Raw genomic sequence first — 22,174 nt, 5'->3', positions numbered from 1 at the left:
TAGTCTGAAACAGAAAGGTGTGTGTGTGTGTGGTTATTAGAGTGTGTGTTAGTGGTATGGTAAACAAGGCCCCAGTGTATTGAGGTATGAGCCCCCGGCTGTAAACTGTAATCGGATTATACCACTCTGCTTTGACTGGGTCTGCAATCTAACACACACAATAACACAAGACCTATGGGCTGAATGATTAAACCCTGCTGCTCTCACTGAGACTGAGACAGCAGTGGTCGTTAACATTACTCCCTCAGTCGGCTGTACTACCACACACTCACGAGAGCTCTCTGCTGTTCAACTAGCAGTAGTAGCAGTACCAGGATTGACTTGGGATCAACTCATACAGGACACACTCCTAAGGGACTCATACAGGAACTCTTGACAACAGGAGGCCACGCATTAACACTGACAGTCTCATACAGCGACGGACTCAAATGTATGTTAGTCAACCAGTGGTGTCTAGTGAGGCTACGGCTGAGGGACCGGGGAAGAGTTTTTCAATGGAGCTGGCGGCTGGTACTTCTAATGCTGCTGCAGCTGCTGCCTACATGCCGAAGATTTTGGACTATATGGAAGTCTTTCTGGTCTCCAAGGTAACACACATAGATACACCCACATAGTATTCAAGTCCCATTCTTGGGCACTGTTTGATGGTTGTGTGTTTTACCCTGTCCCCTCTCTCCCCCAGACCCTGTTTACAGTGTGTGAGATGGGTTTATTTGACCTGCTGGCCTCGTCATGGTGCCCCCTGTCTCTAGAGGAGGTAGTGCAAGTAATCAGGGCCAGCCTGAGCGGTACTGAGAAGCTGTATCTGACCCGGTCCATCCACTACAGCTCTAAGACCATCTACCTCTGCTGGCACTACCTGATTGATGCTGTGAGGTGAGTCCTCTCACCCGAGTTGTGTTCACCAAGGAGAACATGTTTGGACATGTATTGAAAGAGGTACCTGAACTTGTCCTGTATGATTAAAAAAAGAGATGTGATTGTTTATTTAGATTCTAACTCAGTATGTGTGATTGTTTCTCCCCAGGGAAGGCAGTAACCAGTATGAGAAGGCATTTGGTGTCAAGTCTGATGATTTGTTTGAAGCCATGTACAGGTGAGACACACACACACACAGCTCTTCATCTCTACCCCTTCCCTCTCTCTTCATCTTCTCCTCCACTCTCTCTCTCTCTCTCTCTCTCCCTCTCCGCTTTCCTGCCTGGTGAAAAAGCGTCAGTGAAGTGAGAAAATATTAGGAAAGTGAGAAGTTGTAGAATGGCCTTGAGCTTCACAGTCAATCTAATGATAATAATTCACTTGTTATGGTTCAGTGGTTTTCTAGTCTAGGATTACAAGTTAAAGGATTTATTTCAGAACCAAGCACTTTGTCTTCCTTACTCGCTCTGCCTGGTGTCTGTCAGTCGTTGTTGGCTGTGTGATAGGCGGGGAAGGAGGACATAAAGGAGGGAGAGGAGGAAGGAGGAGGAATCAGAGTTGTGAAATCATTCACAGCTGTCTGGTACTGTATGTGTCGAGAGGTTTGTGTGTGTGTAAGCATGCCTGTGTGTGTGTGTGTGTGTGTGTGTGTGTTTGTTTTGGGGGTAGGATTGACTCTGGAAATAGGGGGAGACAGCTGATTGAAGCTCTGCCTTCAGCATGTGTTTTAAAAATGTGTCTGCATGCACATACACGTGTGTGTGTGTGTGTGTGTGTGTGTGTGTGTGTGTGTGTGTGTGTGTGTGTGTGTGTGGGTCTGAGGAGGTGAGGGTGCAGTTTATGTAGCTGATGAACTCCATCTGGAACATTTGTGGTCGAGATGTAGTGACTGCCTTCGACCTCTCACCTTTCAGAACCATCTACTGTACAACCTCAGGGGTGAGGACCTGTGTGTGTGCGTATGCAGAGACGTCATGCCCCCTCAGATTTTTCCAGTAAAAAAAAAAACATTTGTTGTTGAAGTTTCTCTGTAATACTATTAGCCACATAGCAATTTTATGAAGTTTTAGCTGGCATGCCTGCTGGCAAGGTTGGTAGACTTTAGACAAGCAAGCAATAACTAAATGTACTGAGTAAGACTGAAATTCCTTTAAATATTTTAGCCAGATTTGAGCAGAGATGCAGAGAAGCATATTTAGTTTCTTTAAAATAAGAACCACCAGTCAGGAGGATACAGACAGCTCTAGAGGTATGCTTAGATATCCAGAAAAATAAACACATTAAGGATAATGATTATGGCTTTAGATTCCAGGAAAAAGCTGATTCAGGTGTTTGAGAAATGCAGAATTATCCAACTTCCCAGCAAGGGACCTAGCCCGTCTCCGGACCAACCCCCAGCCATCCTCACTTACATTGTACCCCCTCTGATTGTTGGAGTGCATGACGCCCCTGTGTGTGTTTGTTTGTGTGTATGTAAAGGGGACAACCTTAACATGATATTGTAGGAAAATAACTCCAAAGACCACAGGGGGTAGCTGTACTAGCTGAGGCTGAGAGGAGTTGGGCTCTGACACACACACACACACACACACACACACACACACACACACACACACACACACACACACACACACACATTGTGGAAAGAGAGGAAGAGGCTAGGGAGATAAAAAGTTCTGTGTGTTGTTTCCCCCTTTCATTCTGTTTTGTTATTTTCGCTTCTTTGATTCCTTTTCTCCCCTGTCCTGCTGTATTGAACTATTTGTGTGTGTGTATGTGTGTGTGTGTGTGTGTGTTTGTGTGTGTGTGTGTGTGTGTGTGTGTGTGTGTGTGTGTGTGTGTGTGTGTGAGTGTGTGTGTGTGTGTGTGTGTGTGTGTGTGGTAGAGTTTGACCGATTATGAATTTTCGATGCCGATTATTGGCGGACCAATAATGCTGATTTTTTTATTTATTTGTGATATTGACAATTACAACAATACTGAATGAACACTTATTTTAACTTAATATAATACATAAATGAAATCAATTTAGCCTCAAATAAATAATTAAACATGTTCAGTTTGGTTTAAATAATGCAAAAACAAAGTGTTGGAGAAGAAAGTAAAAGTGCAATATGTGCCATGTAAGAAAGCTAACGTTTAAGTTCCTTGCTCAGAACATGAGAACATATGAAAGCTGGTGGTTCCTTTTAACATGAGTCTTCAATATTCCCAGGTAAGAAGTTTTAAGTTGAAGTTATTATAGGAATTATAGGACTATTTCTCTCTATACGATTTGTATTTCATATACCTTTGACTATTGGAGGTTCTTATAGGCACTTTAGTATTGCCAGTGTAACAGTATAGCTTCCATCCCTCTCCTTGCTCCTACCTGGGCTCGAACCAGCAACACATCGACAACAGCCACCCTTGAAGCAGCGTTACCCATGCAGAGCAAGGGGGACAACTACTCCAAGTCTCAGAGCGAGTGACGTTTGAAACGCTATTAGCGCGCACCCCGCTAAATAGCTAGCCATTTCACATTGGTTACACCAGCCTAATCTTGGGAGTTGATAGGCTTGAAGTCATAAACAGCGCAATGCTTGAAGCACAGCGAAGAGCTTCTGGCAAAACGCACAAAAGTGCTGTTTGAATTAATGCTTACGAGCCTGCTGCTGCCTACCACCGCTCAGTCAGACTGCTCTATCAAATCATAGACTTAATTATAATATAATAAACACACAGAAATACGAGCCTTAGGTCATTAATATGGTCGAATCCGGAAAACTATCATCTCGAAAATAAAAAGTTTTTCCTTTCAGTGAAATACGGAACCGTTCCGTATTTTATCTAATGGGTGGCATCCCTAAGTCTAAATATTCCTGTTACATTGCACAACCTTCAATGTTATATCATAATTACGTAAAATTCAGGCAAATTAGTTCGCAACGAGCCAGGCGGCCCAAACTGTTGCATATACCCTGACTCTGTGTGCAATGAACGGAAGAAAAGTGACACAATTTCACCTGGTTAATATTGCCTGCTAACCTGGGTTTCTTTTAGCTAAATATGCAGGTTTAAAAATATATACTTCTGTGTATTGATTTTAAGAAAGGCATTGATGTTTATGGTTAGGTACAGTCGTGCAACAATTGTGCTTTTTTCGCAAATGCGCTTTTGTTAAATCATCCCCCGTTTGGCCAAGTCGGCTGTCTTTGTTAGGACGAAATAGTATTCACACAGTTCGCAACGAGCCAGGCGGCCCAAACTGCTGCATATACCCTGACTCTGTTGCAGGAGAAGTGACACATTTTCCCTAGTTAAAAGAAATTAATGTTAGCAGGCAATATTAACTAAATATGCAGGTTTAAAAAGATATACTTGTGTATTGATTTTAAGAAAGGCATTGATGTTTATGGTTAGGTACACATTGGAGCAACGTGTACCTAAGCGATTATATGCAACGCAGCACAGGCTACAAAAACTATTAATATCATCAACCATTGTAACGGCTGTCTGAAGAGAGAGTAGACCAAGGTGCAGCGAAGTTAGTGTTCATCATGATTTTAATTGAACAATGTGAACACTATACAAAAAAACAAGAAAACTGACAGCCAATACAGTCCTGTCAGGTGCAAAACACTAACAGAAACAATTACCCACAAAACCCAAAGGAAAAACATGCTCCTTATGTGTGACTCCCAATCAGCAACAACGAGCTTCAGCTGTGCCTGATTGGGAGCCACACACGGCCCAAAACAAAGAAATACAAAAACATAGAAAAAGGAACATAGAACGCCCACCCAATGTAACACCCTGGCCTAACCAAAATAAAGAACAAAAACCCCTCTCTATGGCCAGGGCGTTACAACCATGTGTAGTTAACTAGTGATTATGATTGATTGATTGTTTTTATAAGATAAGCTTAATGCTAGCTAGCAACTTACCCTGGCTTCTTACTGCATTCGCGTAACAGGCAGGCTCCTCGTGGAGTGCAATGTAAAGCAGGTGGTTAGAGCGTTGGACTAGTTAACCGTAAGGTTGCAAGATTGAATCCCCGAGCTGACAAGGTAAAAATCTGTCATTCTGCCCCTGAACAAGGCAGTTAACCTGTTGGGGCTAGGGGGCAGTATTTGCACGGCCGGATAAAAAACGTACCCGATTTAATCTGGTTACTACTCCTGCCCAGTAACTAGAATATGCATATAAATATTGGCTTTGGATAGAAAACACCCTAAAGTTTCTAAAACTGTTTGAATGGTGTCTGTGAGTGTAACAGAACTCATTTGGCAGGCCAAAACCTGAGAAGATTCCTTACAGGAAGTGGCCTGTCTGACCATTTCTTGCCCTCCTTGATCATCTCTAACAAAAACAGGGGATCTCTGGCATGACGTGACACTTCCTACGGCTCCCATAGGCTCTCAGAACCCGGGAAAAAGCTGAATGACGTAATTCCATTCACAGGCTGAAACACACTAGCGCGTTTGGCAAGTGCTCTATCAGAGGGCCATCAGACTGAGGCTCGTGCATGAGGGGATAGCATGCTTTTACTTTCACTCTCTTTGTAATAAAAAACGATTTCCCGGTCGGAATATTATCGCTTTTTTACGAGAAAAATTGCATAAAAATGGATTTTAAACAGCGGTTGACATGCTTCGAAGTACGGTAATGGAATATTTAGAATTTTTTTGTCACGAAATGCGTCGTGCTCGTAACCCTTATTTACCCTTTCGGATAGTGTCTTGAACGCACGAACAAAACGCCGCTATTTGGATATAACAATGGATTATTTGGGACCAAACCAACATTTGTTATTGAAGTAGAAGTCCTGGGAGTGCATTCTGACGAAGACAGCAAAGGTAATAACATTTTTCTTATAGTAAATCTGACTTTGGTGAGTGCTAAAGTTGCTGGGTGTCTAAATAGCTAGCCCTGTGATGCTGGGCTATCTACTTGGAATATTGCAAAATGTGCTTTCACCGAAAAGCTATTTTAAAATCGGACATATCGAGTGCATAGAGGAGTTCTGTATCTATAATTCTTAAAGTAATTGTTATGTTTTTTGTGAACGTTTATCGTGAGTAATTTAGTAAATTCACAGGAAGTGTTCGGTGGGAATGCTAGTCACATGCTAGTCACCTGCTAATGTAAAAAGCTGGTTTTTGATATAAATATGAACTTGATTGAACAGACATGCATGTATTGTATAACATAATGTCCTAAGATTGTCATCTGATGAAGATCATCAAAGGTTAGTGCTGCATTTAGCTGTGGTTTGGGTTTATGTGACATTATATGCTAGCTTGAAAAATGGGTGTCTGATTATTTATGGCTGGGTACTCTGCTGACATAATCTAATGTTTTGCTTTCGTTGTAAAGCCTTTTTGAAATCGGACAGTGTGGTTAGATTAACGAGAGTATTGTCTTTAAAATGGTGTAAAATAGTCATATGTTTGAGAAATTGAAGTAATAGCATTTCTAAGGTATTTGAATATCGCGCCACGGGATTCAACTGGCTGTTGAGTAGGTGGGACGCCAGAGAGGTTAACCCACCATTCCTAGGCCATCATTGAAAATAAGAATGTGTTCTTAACTGACTTGCCTAGTTAAATAAAGGTGTAAAAAAAAAAATCGGCATCCAAAAATACAGATTTCCGATTGTTATGAAAACTTGAAATCGGCCCTAATTAATCGGCCATTCCGATTAATCGGTCGACCTCTAGTGTGTGGGTGTGTGTGTGTGTGTGTCTGTGATGTGAGAGTGGGTGTGCTCAGAATACAGATTCCACTAAACAATGTTCTTCTAAACCTCACCCAACCTCAGGGCTAGACAGTCTCCTAGACAGGCCAGGTTTCTGCTGCTTACTGATCTCTATGTGTCTCTGTAGACACTGTTTGGGTGTAAACCCCACATAGAGATCACACATCACAAACACAGACCAGGGCTGGGCGGGCTCTCCTGGGACTCAGCACCTCATTGGTCATTTGTGGATTATTGATCCACCAATTAGTCCTGCCCCCAGGTCTAACGTAATGTCCATTAGTCAGTAACAGTGTATAGGTTACCATGACAACACGATCACCTGGTTTACCCTCTCCGGTACCCAGGCCGTTTATTCATGTGATTATAATACTCTGATCCTATATTACACATCACTGCATCTATCTCTCTCTTTAGGTTGTTGTGGAGCCCTAGCCAAGAAATATGTGTTGACATACCCAGAATGCACAGTGACGATCTTTGACATCCAGAGAACACTTTGTTACTGTCGACAACCAGACGATCAGCTTCCACTAAGTTCCACAAAGAGAGACAGCCAATCAATGACCTCAGACAAAGCGATGGGAGGAGCCCGTAACAAGTTCTATCCTAAGTTATCTTTGTCATTGACTGACAGCATTGTATGTGTAGTGGACTTTTTCAAAGACGAGTTGCTAGATGCTGACCTCTACATTCTGGCGAGAATCCTTCATGGCTGGACGGACACGCGCAGCATAGAACTACTGAGAAGTCTACAGGGCTTGCAAACCAAGTATACACACCCTCCTCCATCCCCTCTCTCTCCTTCAGTCATTCTCTCTGGTGAGAAAGATCAGATGCGACTTGACTCTCCCTATTCTTCCGCACCCCCCTTCTTCGCCTTGGGTGACTGTGTCAACAAAAACATCCTGTCAGACAAGCCCACAAGCACAAATACACACACACACACACACACACACACACACACACACACACACACACACACACACACACACACACACACACACACACACACACACACACACACAATCTCTGGCCTTTGAGAGCTCTGCTGTAGCCAGAAGCTTGCTACTTAACACACACACACTCACGCACTTGCAAGTACATAACACACACACACACATATGCTGCATAACAATGAGGATATTGTTTAACCTTCAGCTCAACCTTCTGCTAGAAACAAACAGCAAGCAGCAGTCTGGGTATGACAACTGTCATGACTGACCACGAGAATCCAAAAAGATCAGATCAGGTTTGCAATTAATAATTTCAATCAGGCCCCCTCTTAACCGTAGAGGGGGAAGGAAAGAACTAGTGGGGATTAACAACTCACATCCTGTTGTAAATCAAGGGAGAAGATCCAGGCTCTCCCTCTCCAAATTCACCAAAGGAATGTGCTTTGTCTCAACAGACCTTTTTCCTGTTGAAACTAACACATTCAAAAGCAAATACTGGAACAATATTTCTAACGTAGAACGTGGGGAATGGTCAGAGGCGATCTATAGAACACTAATGTCATTTTGTTTGTTATTTTGTGATGTCATTAAAAATGTTATAAAGGAAATACTGTAACTTGGAAAGTGTACCCACTACATATGTGAAGTTTCCATACTATGTGCTGTGAATGTGATATGATAAAATTATGAAAGGGTTTTTGTTAAGAGAGGGATGTGATTTGAGAAGTTATATTAGATCATTGTTTTCCATAACTTTGCACAGTGAGTAATCACCGCCCCGGAGTGAGGTCAAGGAGAGTCCCAGCCTGCCGGAATCGCCCCTTTTGAGCAAATGGTATAAAGGACGGGTTAAGAAGTGAACACATTAGACCAGAAAAGTGCAATGCTGCAGCTGCGCATTTAAAAGGGTTTGAACTTTGAATCTCAACACGAGGTGGAGACGATAAACTCACATCCCGGACAATCACTGGTACGGCTGATCAGCTGTCCTAAGTAAAGTATCTTCGAAAGCTAATTTAAGTAGGACCATCCTGTCACTCTGCTCAAACCATCGTATTACGCTACTCTCATCACCCCACTGGGGAACCATCGATACGGCTGGCTATCCTATCTTCAAAGAAGTATTTTCAAGAGCGAATGGAAGGAAAATCCACTCTGTAGTTCTGTTCAGGACTACACGACAAGTCACCGGATACTGGACAACTAAGAAGGAGGACAACAGTAGAAGACTTGTTGGAACCATTTCGGACAATCAGAGCCTTACAAGTGTGCTGTGAAAAGGCCCAACACCCTTAACAAGGCTGCCCCATTCACCGAGAGATCCCCAGCGAACCCAGGCATTTCACGTAAACACATTCATGATTTCTTGCTCAAAGCGGGCGGCGGTTCGTGTGCAAAGTATATGGTTATTGTAGGTGCGAGTAGTTTCTGAATGTGGCAATGTTATGTCTCTGTCCCTCTCTCTCTCTGTCCATCTCTAACAAGTATCCATGTTGTTGTCATTCCACTAATCAAATCAATTCAAATGTTATTAGTCACATGGTTCGAATACAACAGGTGTATTCACCTTACCAACAGTGCAGTTTTAAAAAATACAAATAAAAATAAAAGTAAAAAGTAATTAAAGAGCAGCAGCAAAAAATAACAATATATACAGGGGGGTGCCGGTACAGAGTCAATGTGCAGGGGCACCGGTTAGTTGAGGTAGTATATAGTATATACTCCACAAATTTCTTGTTAACCAACTATAGTTTTGGCAAGTTGGTTAGGACATCTACTTTGTGCAGGACACAAGTCCTTTTTCAAACAATTGTTCACAGACAGATTATTTCATTTATAATTCACAGTATCACAATTCCAGTGGGTCAGAAGTTTACATACACTAAGTTGACTGTGCCTTTAAACAGCTTGGAAAATTCCAGAAAATTATATCATGGCTTTAGAAGCTTCTGATAGGCAAATTTACATCATTTGAGGCAATTGGAGGTGCACCTGTGGATGTATTTCAGGCCTACCTTCAAACTCAGTGCCTCTTTGCTTGACATCATGGGAACATTTTTTTTAAATCAGCCAAGACCTCAGAAAAAAAATTGTAGACCTCCACAAGTCTAGTTCATCCTTGGGAGCAATTTCCAAATGCCTGAAGGTACCACGTTCATCTGTACAAACAATAGTACACAAGTATAAACACTATGGGACCACGCAGTCGTCATACCGCTCAGCAAGGAGACACGTTCTGTCTCCAAGAGATGAATGTACTTTGGTGCGAAAAGTGAAATCAATCCCAGAACAACAGCAAAGGACCTTGTGAAGATGCTGGAGGAAAAAGGTACAAAAGTATCTATATCCAGAGTAAAACGAGTCCTATGTCGACATAACTTGAAAGGCCGCTCAGCAAGAAGCCACTGCTCCAAAACCACCATAAAAAAGCCAGACTACGGTTTGCTACTGCACATGGGGACAAAGATCGTACTTTTTGGAGTAATGTCCTCTGGTCTGATTAAACAAATATAGAACTATTTGGCTATAATGACCATTGTTATGTTTGGAGGAAAAAGGGGGAGGCTTGCAAGCCTGTCCAATCGACTGGATAACCTGCTGGCTTCCCGCGGACGTCCGGATTGGAACCTGTCAGTTCCATCCCCCAGCACCACCGTTCCGACGCCCATGGAGCTGGGAGGGGCTGCGCTTAGGGTGACCGGAGGGGGGGCCGTTCCCTGTACCATCTGTGGCCGCAGAGGGCTGGTCGGTGCTGGGGAGGTTTTTCTGGGAGTCGAGACGGCAGGCAGGGCACTCTCGTGTCACCCCAGGTGAGTCGGCACCAGGCTCACTCAGAGCCCCCTGTTGCTCACATGTTTTTGTTTATACATTTTCCTGAGTTTTCCCCGCATTCAAAGGGGGGTGCTGTCACGACTTCCGCCGAAGTCGGTCCCTCTTCTTGTTCGGGCGGCGTTCGGTGGTCAACGTCACCGGCCTTCTAGCCATCGCCGATCCACTTTTCATTTTCCATTTGTTTTGTCTTTGTTTTACACACCTGGTTTCAATTCCCCAATTACATGTTCATTATTTAACCCTCTGTTTTCCCCATGGTTTTTGTGAGTGATTGTTTTATTGTAAGTTCGGTCCGATGTTTGTAGGCTTGGTATTACTTCATGTGTTTGGAAATTTTGAGTAAAGTTAATTGTGTTACTCATCTCCGCTGTCCTGCGCCTGACTCCTCTGCACCAGCTACACCCAGAACCTTACACTTCCATCTTCTCCCACTGCCGGCCACTGGGCTTCCTCTAACTACCATATTTGGTAGTGAGTGGAAACGCCAAGCGGATGCTTCACATTTATACATCCTGCGAAATATCTGTCTCATTGTGACACTGCCTTGCTGACAGCCGTAGGGTTTAACAACGTACATGTGTAGAGGACAGGCCAGATGTATTGATGCTGTCCTGGGTTGCAAGTAGAGTAGTCTATCTACTGTTGATGTAGACTTGTCCCATCTCTGTAGACCTGTCCCATCTCTGTAGACCTGTCCCATCTCTGTAGACCTGTCCCATCTCTGTAGACCTGTCCCATCTTGGTAGACCTGTCCCATCTCTGTAGACCTATCCCATCTCTGTAGACCTGTTCCATCTCTGTAGACCTGTCCCATCTTGGTAGACCTGTCCCATCTCTGTAGCCTGTGTAGTAAACCTGTCGTCTTTGTAAACCTTTGTTCTTCTGATGTTTGTATTATAGAATATTTACCCATTAGAACTGTAATGGAATGTGCTCTGTTTCTGATTGGTTCTCTGGAGAGGTAAAGGGAGGGAGTAAATAAAATAGAGGGAGGGTCAGACATTCAAGGACATTCATCCTCTTGTCTTTCCCTCATCTTCACCATACTAATCTGGCCTCAGGCTGGGTCACACCACACTAACACGGAGTCCCTGTTCTTTACAAGGGGCCTTTGCAGGACGCTGCTGTAAGACAACAGCCCCAAGGGATTTTGGGCATACACCCACTAAATCATATGTATGTGAGTCTTGGTTATTCTTGGCAAAAGTTTACTTTTTCTAGAGGTTATAGCAAGGTTTTACTCCTGTATATTTTAGCATGGAAACCACATTTTGCTGGAGGCGTATTCGTTAAAAATGAAACAAGTCTCTCATAGCTCTGCATGGTCGGCCTTGGTCAAACAAGGCCTTGTTAGATTAAAAGTATTTAGGTGATAGTATGACATACTCTTCCTTGCAGGTGAGAGCAAAGATAGTTGATATTTGATTTCAGCAGAGGAAAGAGGAGATAAAGGAGGAGAGAGGAGGAAAGGGGGAGATAAGAGAGGAGATGAAAGGAGGAGAGAGGAGGAAAGGGGGAGATAAGAGAGGAGATGAAAGGAGGAGAGAGGAGGAAAGGGGGAGATAAGAGAGGAGATGGAAGGAGGAGAGAGGAGGAAAGGGGGAGATATGAGAGGAGGAAAGGAGATAAGAGAGCAGATGAGACTCACAGCTCAGAGTTCTTTTCATTGTAACTGTCTTGCACAGACACACACTTCTCACAATTCAAGAAAGCCCATTCTCAGCTGTAAGCCTGCTTTTGTTCCCTATAAACATTCCATAATTAATGCTGAAGTCTCATTGACAGCAGTATTGAGCTGAGGACAAAGCCTGTCTGCCCAGTAGGCGCCACACACACGCATACACGCACGCACACACTTCTTTGAGTAGCTGGTTAGGTAGTGAGGTGGAGCTGGGGTGCCTGCAGTAGACTGGTGTGGGTAGGGTTAGTGCTGTGTGGTTGGAAGGGTCAAGCTGTGTAATAATGCTACAGTGAATCTCTGAGGTTTTACGGTATGTGTTTCTAAGGGCTTTTCTGGGTCTAAGCATGTTGTGTGTCTGTCCATTTGTATGTAGCTGTTTGTCTCTGAGGACCATCTCAACCCTGATAATCACTTATCCCTCACTTTCTCTCTCCACCTCCCTCTCTCACCGAGCCGTAACCTTCATGAGCAGTGAAGTTCATAATAATTATTGTAAACCTAGACAGAGAGACAGGTACTGAGCGTTGAGGCAGTGAAACAGTGATGTTTATAATGTAACGAGTCAGTGAGACGGGTACTGAGCGGTAAGACAGTGAGCAGTGAGACAGTGATGTTTCTAATGTTTAAGGTTAAACGGATGCGGTTGCCGTGGGTGATTGCTGCCAGGGGAAGCTGGCCTTTAACAGCCAACCACAGTTCAACTCATTAGCATATTTCCCATGATTGTTTTTGTTACAGTGGAAATGCCACGGTCCTAGGTTTATCTCCCACAGCATCAGACCAGATACATGCACGCATGCACACACATACACAAAACATTGATCAGTTCTGCCACTGTTGATTAAGATCAAGTCTGGCTAAAGTCAGCTATTTGCGGTCATGTCTGTCAGGGGAGAATGCTTGGTACTCATTATATTTGGATAATTAGCCAGCTCCTCTCTTATTAACCGTACACGGCAACATAATGAGCTGCAGTGAGGTTGACAAACATTACTACTGTCTGTTTGTCTGAGTGGATATCTCTATGTGACATTTCTACTGTCTGTCTGAGTGGTTATGTCTGTGTGACATTTCTACTGTCTGTCTGACTGGCTATCTCTGTGTGACATTTCTTCTGTCTGACTGGCTATCTTTGTGTGACATTTCTACCGTCTGTCTGACTGGCTATCTCTGTGTGACATTTCTTCTGTCTGACTGGCTATCTCTGTGTGACATTTCTACTGTCTGTCTGACTGGCTATCTCTGTGTGACATTTATATTGTCTGTCTGACTGGCTATCTCTGTGTGACATTTTTATTGTCTGTCTGACTGGCTATCTCTGTGTGACATTTCTACTGTCTGTCTGACTGGCTATCTCTGTGTGACATTTCTATTGTCTGTCTGACTGGCTATCTCTGTGTGACATTTATATTGTCTGTCTGACTGGCTATCTCTGTGTGACATTTTTATTGTCTGTCTGACTAGCTATCTCTGTGTGACATTTCTACTGTCTGTCTGACTGGCTATCTCTGTGTGACATTTATATTGTCTGTCTGACTGGCTATCTCTGTGTGACATTTATTTTGTCTGACTGGCTATCTTTGTGTGACATTTCTACTGTCTGTCTGACTGGCTATCTCTGTGTGACATTTTTATTGTCTGTCTGACTGGCTATCTCTGTGTGTGGCATTACTGCAAACCTCAGAATATCTCAGAATTTCTGTACTCCACATATGATAACTGTCATTATAAATGCATAGATACATTTTATAAATAGATCTTCCTCACATTTTAGGAACCGACTGTTAAATGTAGTATATTAAATGTAGTATAAATACTCAGAAATAAGTCCCCAGAGCTGCAGGAGCGACTGCAAATGAGAGGAGCAGCGAGAGAGACAGACAGAGTTCAAATGCCTGCTAGATTCTCTTCCTCCAAGCTGCCACTGACTCATCCTAACAAGTTTCAAAGTTCAGGTTATTTAAATATATAAAGTTTGTGTTTCGATAATATAAATGTCTAATAGATTCAGTATTCGTCTCTCCTGTCACCATCAGCTCTGAGCTATACAGCCTCTGAAGACTGCAGCTATCTCCACACACTGACTCTATAATCTGCTACATATTAGCATAAAAAAATACTATCCTTATGCCGTATGACTCATACAACTATGATGTGTTTTAAGCGACAGGCACATGCACATATGCGCTCATGCCTCTTTCATATGCTAGTCAGTAGTAGGAAACTAAAACATTTCTGACTTGCTGATTTGTGAAATGCGGCACGTGTATAACTACAACCAGTTAGCTAGTCGGAAATGTCAGAGTTTCCTAGTTCCAACTAGCACGTGAACGCGGCCTTAGACATGCATGTACACACACACACGCACACATTACATCAGTCACATAATCACATTACACAGTAAATCACTGGGGCTGAGCCAGCTGCCATCCAGGACCTCTATACCAGGCGGTGTCAGAGGAAGGCCCTAAACATTGCCAAAGACTCCAGCCACCGAAGTGATAGACTGTTCTCTCTGCTGCTGCACGGCAAGCGGTACCGATGCACCAAGTCTGGAACCAACAAGACCCTGAACAGCTTCTACTTTCCTTCGATCTTGACAAGTCTCCCAGTCCCTGCCGCTGAAAAACATCCCCACAGCATGATGCTGCCACCACCATGCTTCACCTTAGGAATGGTGCCAGGTGTCCTCCAGGTGTGACGCTTGGAATTCAGGCCAAAGAAATCAATCTTGGTTTCATCAGACCAGAATCTTGTTTCTCATGGTCTGAGAATCTTTAGGTGCCTTTTGGTACCCTTCCCCAGATCTGTGCCTCGACACAATCCTGTTGTGGAGCTCTTGGTTTTTGCTCTGACATGCACTGTCAACAGTGGGACCGTATATAGACAGGTGTGTGCCTTTCCAAATCATGTCCAATCAATAGAATTTTCTACAGGTGGACTCCAATCAAGTTGTAGAAACATCTCAAGGATGATCGATGGAAACAGGATGCACATGGGCTAAATGTCGAGGCTCATAGCAAAGAGTCTGAATACTTACGTGTGCTTGAAAGGATGCACACAACTCTGCAATGTTGGATTGTATTGGAGAGAGTCTCAGTTGCTAGTTTGAATCCCAGAGCCGACAAGGTGAAAAATCTGTCTGTGCCCTTGAGCAAGGCACTTAACCCTAATTGCTCCTGTAAGTCACTCTGGATAAGAGCGTCTGCTAAATGACTAAAATGTATGTAAACTCAGAAAAAAAGAAACGTCCTCTCACTGTCAACTGCGTTTATTTTCAGCAAACTTAACGTGTAAATATTTGTATGAACATAACAAGATTCAACAACTGAGACATAAACTGAACAAGTTCAACAGACATGTAACTAACAGAAATTGAATAATGTGTCCCTGAACAAAGAGGGGTCTAAATCAAAAGTAACAGTCAGTATCTGGTGTGGCCACCAGCTGCATTAAGTACTGCAGTGCATCTCCTCCTCGTGGACTGCACCAGATTTGCCAGTGCTTGCTGTGAGATGTTACCCCACTTCCACCAAGGCATCTGCAAGTTCCCGGACAATGGACCTAGCCTTCACCATCCGATCCAACAGGTCCCAGACGTGCTCAATGGGATTGCGATCCGGGATCTTTGCTGGCAATGGCAGAACACTGCCATTCCTGTCTTGCAGGAAATCACGCACAGAACGAGCAGTATGGCTGGTGGCATTGTCATGCTGGAGGGTCATGTCAGGATGAGCCTGCAGGAAGGGTACCACATGAGGGAGGAGGATATCTTCCCTGTAATGCACAGCGTTGAGATTGCCTGCAATGACAACAAGCTCAGTCCGATGATGCTGTGACACTGCCCCAGACCGTGACGGACCCTCCACCTCCAAATTGATCCCGCTCCAGAGTACAGGCCTCGGTGTAACGCTCATTCCTTCGACGATAAATGCGAATCCGACCCTGGTGAGACAAAGCCGCGACACGTCAGTGAAGAGCACTTTTTGCCAGTCCTGTCTGGTTCAGCGACAGTGGGTTTGTGCCTATAGGCGACATTGTTGCCAGTGATGTCTGGTGAGGACCTGCCTTACAACAGGCCTACAAGCCCTCAGTCCAGCTTCTCTCAGCCTATTGCGGACAGTCTGAGCACTGATGGAGGGATTGTGCGTTCCTGGTGTAACTCTGGCAGTTGTTGTTGCCAACCTGTACCTGTCCTGCAGGTGTGATGTTCGGATGTACCGATCCTGTGCAGGTGTTGTTACACGTGGTTTGCCACTGCGAGGACAATCAGCTGTCTGTCCTGTCTCCCTGTAGCGCTGTCATAGGCGTCTCACAGTACGGATATTGCAATTTATTGCCTTGGCCGCATCTGCAGTCCTCATGCCTCCTTGCAGCATGCCTAAGGCACGTTCACACAGATGAGCAGGGACCCTTGACATCTTTCTTTTGGTGTTTTTCAGAGTCAGTAGAAAGGCTTCTTTAGTGTTCTAAGTTTTCATAACTGTGACCTTAATTGCCGTTCCACAGGTGCATGTTCATTAATTGTTTATGGTCTATTGAACAAGCATGGGAAACAGTGTTTAAACCCTTTACAATGAAGATCTGTGAAGTTATTTGAATTTTTACAAAGTATCTTTGAAAGACAGGGTCCTGAAAAAGGGACGTTTATTTTTTTGCTGAGTTTATATATGAAGTTAACAGAAATAATTGTGGGTGACTGTGTATGACTGTGTATTATGTACAGTACCAGTCAAGTTTGGACACACCTACTCATTCAAGGGTATTTATTTATGTTTTACTATTTTCTACATTGTATAATATTAGTGAAGACATCACAACTATGAAATAACACATGAAATCATGCAGTAACCAAAAAAGTATTAAATAAATCTAAATATGCTTTATATTTGAGCTTCTTCAAATAGCCACCCTTTGCCTTGATGACAGCTTTGCACACTCTTGGCATTCTCTCAACCAGCTTCACCTGGAATGCTTTTCCAACAGTCTTGAAGAAGTTCCCACATATGCTGAGCACTTGTTGGCTGCTTTCACTCTGCGGTCCAACTCATCCCAAACCATCTCAGTTGGGTTGTGATCGGGTGATTGTGGGGGCCAGGTCATCTGATACAGCACTCCATCACTCTCCTTCTTGGTCAAATAGCCCATACACAGCCTGGGGTTGTGTTGGGTCATTGTCCTGTTGAAAAACAAATGATAGTCCCACTAAGCGCCAACCAGATGAGATGGTGTAACGCTGCAGAATGCTGTGGTTGCCATGCTGGTTAAGTGTGCCTTGAATTCTAAATAAATCACAGACAGTGTCACCAGCAAAGCACCCCCATACCATTACACCTCCACCTCTATGCTTCATGGTGGGAACCATACATGCGGAGATCATCCGTTCAGCTAAAAATCTCAAATTTGGACTCATCAGACAAAGGACGGATTTACACCGGTCTAATGTCCATTGCTCGTATTTCTTGGCCCAAGCAAGTCTCTTCTTCTTATTGGTGTCCTTTAGTAGTGGTTTCTTTGCAGCAATTAGACCATGAAGGCCTGATTCACGCAGTCTCCTCTGAACAGTTGATGTTGAGATGTGTCTGTCACTTGAACTCTGTGAAGCATTTATTTGGGCTGTAACTAATGTGGCTGATAACTAATTTGTAATTTGTGGCTGATAACTAATGAACTTATCCTCTGCACCATTCCTGTGGCTGTCCTCATGAGAGCCAGTTTCATCATAGCGCTTGATGGTTTTTATTACTGCACTTGAAGAAACTTTCAAAGTTCTTGATATTTTCCAGATTGACTGACCTTCATGTCCTAAAGTAATGATGGACTGTTATTTCTCTTTGCTTATTTGAGCTGTTCTTGCCATAATATGGACTTGGTCTTTTACCAAATAGGGCTATCTTCTGTATACTACCCCTACCTTGTCAAAACACAACTGATTGGCTCAAATGCATTAATTAAGAAGGTGTCATGCTTGCTCCTACTCTTCCTCCCCCTAGTACTCGAGGGCGCCAGGATCCCCTGCATTGCGCACTCAAGCCACCATCAGTACTCACACCTGCCTTCACCCCATCACGCGCATCAACGATCATTGGACTCACGTGGACTCAATTACTTGTGCCATTAACTTCCCTATATCTGTCTGTTCCCAAGCTCTGTTCCAGGCTGCTGCCTTGTTTGTCATATGTCTGTGTTTACCCGTGTGCTGACGCTGTTCCTGTCTTGTTCTATGTCTGTTCCCAAATAAATGTCTGACTCCCCGTACCTACTTTGGGATTCTTTACAGAATCCCGAAGCCATCACACGAAGCATCGGGGAGTACTGGCGTTCTGGTTGGTGGTGATGTCGGTCCTGGGTTTGCCGCCGATGGAACCGGGGGTGCCTACCGAACTCGTCGGGCTTCCACGCCCTAGCTGGCTCAAGAGGTTTCCTTGCCCCGGTTGGCTCGGAAGGTGCCCCTCCCACGGCGGGCCTCAGCTGAATCGTCAGGTCTTGTTCACCCAGCCGGCTCGTCAGACTGTTACGTCTCCGCCGGATCATCGGGCTTCCACGCCGCAGCGGGATCGACAGGCGTTCATCCCTCAGCCGGATCGTCAGGCTCTATGCCTCAGCCGGCTCGCCAGGCTCCCATGCCTCAGCTGGCTCGCCTGGCTCCCACGCCCCTGCTGGTTCGTGAGGAGTTTACCCCCAGCCGGCTTGCCCAGCGCCCATGTCACGCCTGCTCCCGCTCTTCCTCCCCCTGGCGCTCGAGGGTGCCAGCATCCCCAGCATTACGCACTCAAGCCACCATCAGTGCTCACACCTGCCTTCCCCGTCACGCGCATCAGCGATCATTGGACACGTGATGCTGTGCATTTGACGCATGCACGCACACACACATTGAAGGTGTTAATAGACAAAAAACACAGCAGTGTTGCAGTTCTTATTATTATTTTTTCTATATATATATATTTTTCCCCCCAAATTCGATCTTGTCTCATCTCCCCAATGGGCTTGGGAGGCGAAGGTCGAGTCATGTGTCCTCCGAAACATGACCTGCCAAACCACGTTTCTTAACACCCGCCCGGTCAACCCGGAAGCCAGCCTCTCCAATGTGTTGGAGGAAACGCCTTTCAACTGAAAATCGAGGTCAGCCTACAGGCGCCCCGGCCGCCGCAAGGAGTCGCTAGTGCGCGATGAGCAAAGTAAAGCCCCCCGGCCAAACCCTCCTCTAAACCGGATGACGCTGGGCCAATTGTGTGCCGCCCTATGGGACTCCCGATCACGTACGGTTGTGATACAGCCCTAGAGTTGCAGCTCTTGATACAAACCAGTGCGCCTGGCAACTTCTACCATACCCCGTTCAAAGTCACTTAAATCTTTTGTCTTGCCCATTCACCCTCTGAATGGCACACATACAAGATCTGTCTCAATTGTCTCAAGCCTTAAAAATCCTTCTTTAACCTCTCTCCTCCCCTTCATCTACACTGATTGAAGTGAATTTAACAGGTGACATCCATAAGGGATCATAGCTTTCACATAGATTCACCTGGTCAGTCTGTCATGGAAAGAGCAGGTGTTCTTAATGTTCTGTGCACTCAGTGTAAATGCATAGAGACATTTCATGTATTGATCTTGCTCACATTTTACGAACTGACTGTAGACTACATTAAATGTTGTATAAAAACTCAGAAATGAGTCCCCAGAGCTGCAGTATTGGCTGCAAAATGAGAGGAGCAGAGAGGGAGAAAGAGAGAGAGAGTTCAAATGGCTGCAAGCTGTTGCTGACTCATCCCTAACAAGTTATAATGAAATGGTGAAAAAATCTCAAGTTTCAGAGTTTTGATTATTTAAATGTGTAAAGTTTGTGTTTTGATAATATAAATGTCTAATAGATTCAGTATTCGTCTCTCCTGTCACCTGTCACCATCAGCTCTGAGCTATACAGCCTCTGAAGACTGTAGCTATCTTCACACACTGCCTTTCTCTCTGTAATCACACACACACACAATGCTGCTTTTCTCTGTAATCACACACACACACACACTGCTGCTTTTCTCTCTGTAATCACACACACACAACGATTATTTTCTGTCTATATAATCTGCGGCAAATCAACATGTTCAAAAATGTTATCCTTATGCCTTATTATTTATACTACACACACACACACATACATACGCACACGCAAGCATGCACGGACGGACGCACGCACACACAGACACACACTACACACACACAGGCGTTATACACACCTCCAGTGTCAGAATAAGATATTATTAGCTTATTCCCATGCAGCAGCAGGAAAGCCCATCTGATAGGTGTCTGAGGCATTACCAAAATGATTGGTTCTCTCTCTAATACACACAGGAAACACCTGCTGGAACACACATAATACTAACCAAGACTTTCTGGAGACTGTATTACTGAGTTAAAGCCTAGGCATTCTCTCAGGGAGAAAAGCCAAGTCTTCAGGTCTCAGGCAAGGTTCCTATGACGGAAATAATTGTGGGTGACTGAATGACTGCGTATTATGTATGTATGAGGTAAATAACAATCTATGAGTACTCAGTCTTGTTGGCAATGAGGCAGGAAAAATGCTTCCCTACTGTGATGCTGTGCATATGACACACACACACACACACACACACACACACACACACACACACACACACACACACACACACACACACACACACACACACACACACACACACACACACTCTGAAGGTGTGAATAGCCTGCTGTACTGTAAGATGTATTTCAGCTCTGTTGGCTGCAGGCCAACACTCTCCCTCCTATCAGACATACCTTTTATTGCAACAGTTTGTCTTTGGGAGCCCAAAGGCCATAGAGCACTGACACGCACACATACACGCACGCATGTACGCACACACACACTCTCCTCTCTTCTCTCTCCTCTTCCTCTCTTCTCCTCTCCCTTCTCCACTCTCATCGCTCCGCTTTTCTGTCCTCTCCTCTCATCCTGTCCTTGTTAAAACATACAGCTTGTTCAGTCACTCACGCTAACAGATTAGTCATTCCAGCCTTCAGTCCAGCCAGAGTCATAGTAAACACACTTTTATTTCCAGCCTGATACACACACACACACACACACAGTCCTACCCACCTTTCCTTCTCTCAAGCCTCTGTTCAACCATTCCTTCCCCAGGGCCGGTTCGTCTGTCTGTCTGCTGGATCTGACTCATTATGGCACTACAGGGGGCTGGACACACACTGCTCTCACATCCATCAAGGTGGCAGCCTGTTACCAGCAGGCTAGAAAGAGCTGAGGCCCATGGCATAAACAGCCTGTTTTTAATCTGGACTCCTGTGTGTGTGTTTTTGTGTGAGTGCGTGCGTGCGTGTGTGTATGAGTGTGTGTGTGTATCTGTGTCAGACAGCAGCATAAACACTGATCCACAGTGACAGCAGAGGGACAGTAGAGCCAGATATAACTCAGGACTGTCATTATGACACAGATTCTGTCTGTTTAAACCATCTATAGCTTTATAGAATGACACTCATCTGCGTGCATGCCTGTGTTTGATACATGTATCTGTCTTTAGTGACAGGATGCAGTCTAGAGAGAAATAAGCTTGTTGGATGAGAAAGAGATGATTCACTCTGTGTTACAGCAGCATTAGCAGATGTGTATAGTGACTTGCCAGGAAGAGCACGGAGTAATGGAGGCTTCTGTTTCTTTTAACTGTAGACTTACAACACTTGAAAGTGAGAAATAACAGTAGCAATCTGTAACCCAATCTGTTCATTGGCAGCCATATTGGACTGGCAGCCATCTTGGAAAGGCGCTAAAGTAAAGAAACTAGCTAATATCAATGGCAATCAGAGATTCAGCACCACGGACAACGGCAATCAGAGATTCAGCACCACGGACAACGGCAATCAGAGATTCAGCACCACGGACAACGGCAATCAGAGATTCAGCACCACGAACAACGGCTATCAGAGATTCAGCACCATGGACAGTGGCAATCAGAGATTTGGATCCACGGACAGCAGCAATCAGAGATTCAGCTCCATGCACAACAGTAATCAGAATCCTGTGATCTG

At 44.4% G+C, this 22,174-nt stretch overlaps 1 pseudogene; it reads left to right on the top strand.

Annotated features, from left to right (window-relative positions):
* Positions 1-563: 563 nt before the first annotated feature.
* On the top strand, positions 564-1,917 carry LOC115156342 (acetylserotonin O-methyltransferase-like; annotated as a pseudogene).
* Positions 1,918-22,174: the final 20,257 nt, after the last annotated feature.

Source organism: Salmo trutta, chromosome 20, assembly GCF_901001165.1.
Source record: "Salmo trutta chromosome 20, fSalTru1.1, whole genome shotgun sequence".
Lineage (NCBI taxonomy): Eukaryota > Metazoa > Chordata > Actinopteri > Salmoniformes > Salmonidae > Salmo > Salmo trutta.
Note: the sequence above shows the minus strand (reverse complement) of the source record. Positions and strands in the feature narration are given on the sequence as shown.